The 3,862-nt window shown below is 36.7% G+C and overlaps 1 pseudogene; it reads right to left on the bottom strand.

The window, feature by feature from the left end:
- Nucleotides 1–1,130: 1,130 nt before the first annotated feature.
- Nucleotides 1,131–3,791, bottom strand: LOC109861462 (annotated as a pseudogene).
- Between the last annotated feature and the right edge of the window lie 71 nt (nucleotides 3,792–3,862).

The following is a 3,862-nucleotide window of genomic DNA, read 5'->3' as shown; positions in this document are numbered from 1 at the left end:
TTTTCCGCTTTTTCATTTTCCGGTGTCAAAAAGGGGGGTTTCCATTTTAAACAAACCACTTCCGGTTGAAGTAACCCATTTTCGGTCAAAATTAAAAGTTGAAAGGTACGCCATTTTAGTTCCCCCTCGAAACCCTACAACTTTTATATGAAACTTTTTTCGATTCCTGGCCACACAAACGAGTTATTGGAGGTGATAGATTCAGATGACTCACCCTGTAGAACGAGAAAGAATGGAATTACGTGATTCTGCTCAGATTGTAAATCGCGCCGTGCAAGAATATAATAAAGTACGTTATGATAAGAAACATAAGAAACCTACGAAATACAAAGAAGGTGACCTTGTACTTGTAAGAAATTTGCAGTATAAACCAGGAGAAAATCAAAAGTTGTTACCGAAATATAAAAGTCCTTATCGTATTAAAACCGTTCTTAAAAATAATAGATGTGTTGTGACTGACATTCCTGGATATAATATTACACAAAAGCCTATAAATACCATTCTTTCTTCCGATAAACTTAAANCTTGGATAAGAGTAAATGAGAATGAATCTATTGTAGAAAATCAGAATCAATAATTATTGAGAAAAGTTATGTGTTAAGTTTAGTTGCCGCTCTATTATTGTAAGAAGTATATTTTTGTAAGATAAATGTATTTATGCGTCATCTTGACACTTAGTTCGAGGACGAACTATACTTTTTTTAGTTTTTCTTAAATTTTTAGGCTTTATCTCATTCTTTACTATATTTTCTTTATTTCTGGAGAAGCATTTTTTATTCCGATTCATAGTTTTCACAAAAAATTCCAAATACGACATGAGGGTAAAACAGGACTCAGGTTCAGCATCTTCTTAAGATAATTTATGTAATGATCTTTCTTTGTTATTTTTTACGATAATTTTGATATTCCCATAAACATACACTTTTTTTATTCTAAACTTCGACTGTTTATAAAGATAGTGTTTGTAGAATGATGATTCGGCAAATCGACGATAGCGTTCTCTTTGATAGGTCGTTGCATAACTCTGTTTTGCGCACTATTAGTTTGACCTTATTGACATTGTTATTATTTAGTAGCAGAATTTCACGCAGTTTAACCGCGGATTTTTTTTTTTAGAGACTATGATAATTTTATCGTGACTCAATTATAAGATGTACACCGCCTTTAGGCGAAAGTATAACGAGTACTTCATCGATGATGAGTGGCACCGGAGATCGAGGATGAAGTTTAACCTTGAACTTCGCTAAAATATTGAAGATACCAACTTTTGTCTGCATGTAGCCAAACCGAGTACCTAAAAATTTGAAAAATAACAAAAACTTTAATAATTTTTATTGTTTCAAATCGTGTTGTTTTGAAAGAATGAGTACATGTGTTATACATATACAACTACATAAGCTCAAAATTTACAAATAATTTAAAGAAATACTTTTGAAAAAGTTTTTAATTATAAATAATTTTTAATTATAAATTTTTAATTATAAATAATTGTTAAACAGTTTTTATTTATTTTTATTAGGTCTTACCGATACAAACTCGAGGCCCTTCTCCAAAAGGTAAGTAAGCGTACGGATGCCTAGCCGCTATTTGATCTGCGTCAAATCGTTCGGGATCAAACTTATCCGGATCCGGATATATCGCCGGATCTCGCTGTATGCCGAGCACCGGTATAGTAACTGAAGTTTCTTCCGGTATGTGAATATTCGTTGTTGGAAGGTCTAAGGCTTTGGTGCAGATGCGATTCAGCATTGGCAGAGGTGGATATTTTCTAAGAGTTTCTGCACAACGCATACATAGTAGCATAAAAACAATAATCTGTAATTACTGGCAAACACACATATGTACACATATCTACATATTATAACGCACAAAACAAAACTATAATTACCCGATACTACTTTATAAAGATACGTCATATCATTTACAGCATTGTAAGTCACTTCGCCGTGTTTTTTCAAAACTTCATCAATTTCTTGACGAAGCTTGTTTTGTATGTCTTGATTTATTGCTAATTCGTACAAAGTCGCCGTAGTTGAGGACGTTTCAAAACCAGCTATAAAGAAGACGAATGCTTGCGCAGCCGCTTCCAACATAGTAATCTAACTTGAACTCGCTATAAATAAAACATATAAATTGTATATCAGTTGCGTAAGTATATACTGAACGTTATATAGTGTATTTACAAGAATCGGTGGTATCTTCCTTCTCGTCAGGAGCGACTTAGCCTTTTTTCATAAGTTGTATATGTACTAGGTGCGCAACTAAGTTTCCGGGTTTTTTTGATCAATGAAAAATAGAAAATTTCAAGAGAAATACAAAAAAAAATGGTTTATTCAAAATATCGTCCCTCGCTAGCTACACATTTTTGCCATCTATCTGGCAATACATGAATACCGCGACGATAAAACGACGCGTCTTTGGACCGAAACCATTCATCCAACCAATTTTGCACTTTTTCAAAATTGGCCAAGTGTAGCCCAGTCAAGCCATGCGCTATCGACCGGAACAAGTGATAATCTGAANGGGCCAGGTCTGGTGAATACGGCGGGTGCGGTAGCAGATCCCATTTTAGCGTTCTGATGGTGTTCTGGACGATGGAAGTGCGATGGCACGGAGCGTTGTCGTGCTGCAATATTACTCGTTNGTGTCTCGTGTTCCATTCTGGCCGTTTTTCGAGCAATGCATGGTTCAAATTGATCAGTTGTTGTCGGTAACGATGCCCATCGACAGTTTCGCCCGGTTTCAGTAGCTCATAGTTCACGATTCCTTTCTGGTCCCACCAAACGCAGAGCATTGTCTTCTTTCCGAAGCGATTTGGCCGTGCCGTCGATGTTGACGCTTCGCCAGGTGAGAGCCACGATTTTTTGCGTTTGGGATTCTCGAAATATATCCATTTCTCATCGCCAGTAAGAATTCGATGCAGGAAACTCTTTCTTTCATGCCGCAAAAGCAACATTTCGGAAGTGGTTCTTCGATTTTCCATTTGTCTCTCAGTCAACTCATGTGGCACCCATTTTCCTTCCTTCTGAATTTTTCNCATGGCATGTAAACGTTTGGAAATACCTTCGCGAGTCATGTTTAATGCCTCCGCAAGTTGATTTTCTGTTTGCGTATCATCTTCATCCAATAACGCTTGCAGATCGGCGTCNTCAATTGTTTTTGGTCTTCCGGAGCGCTCCTTGTCCTTAGTGTCAAAATCGCCACTTCTGAAGCGTTTAAACCAATCTTCACAGGTAGTTTTCGATGGTGCATGTTCGCCGTAGGCTTCCTCAAGCAAACGACGTGCTTCAGCTGCATTTTTTTTAAGTTAAAGCAGAAAAGCAAAGCTTCCCGCAAATGCTGTTTATTTGGCACAAAACTCGATATCTCCATTGTTAGAAAAAATATTGTTGCGTTGCAATATGTGTTGGTATTATGACTGGTTATTATTGACAGATGTCAAAACTATAAAAGAAACACAACTAACATAGATGGCGCTAACGTNATGTGTCGTTAGCGCCATCCATGTATGAAACCCGGAAACTTAGTTGCGCACCTAGTAGATTCATAAAATCGTGTTTTTCAATATTGTGAGTTTGTCTGTATTTTACGGTATCCCGAAACATATTTATGAAAAAATTTGAAGTACCTCGATCAAGAAAAGGAAGGGCAAAGAAATCGGCAATTTGAGGTGCAAACAGAAACAAGGCATTTTTAAAAGAACCTAGTTCGAGGACCTTTTTTCCCTAATATCAAAATTCATTGTCCGGTTTTTCCAAGCAGTTGGATTTGATTCCGAAAGCCGCTGACATACTACCATGATCAAAAAATAACCGGAATTTTTAATTTAAACCTCGCGGGCTTATCGGTTTAGAATTCTGTT

Source organism: Pseudomyrmex gracilis, unplaced genomic scaffold, assembly GCF_002006095.1.
Source record: "Pseudomyrmex gracilis isolate BER0280 unplaced genomic scaffold, ASM200609v1 scaffold_777, whole genome shotgun sequence".
NCBI lineage: Eukaryota > Metazoa > Arthropoda > Insecta > Hymenoptera > Formicidae > Pseudomyrmex > Pseudomyrmex gracilis.
The sequence above is the reverse complement of the archived record's forward strand: the minus strand, read 5'-3'. Positions and strand labels throughout refer to the sequence as shown.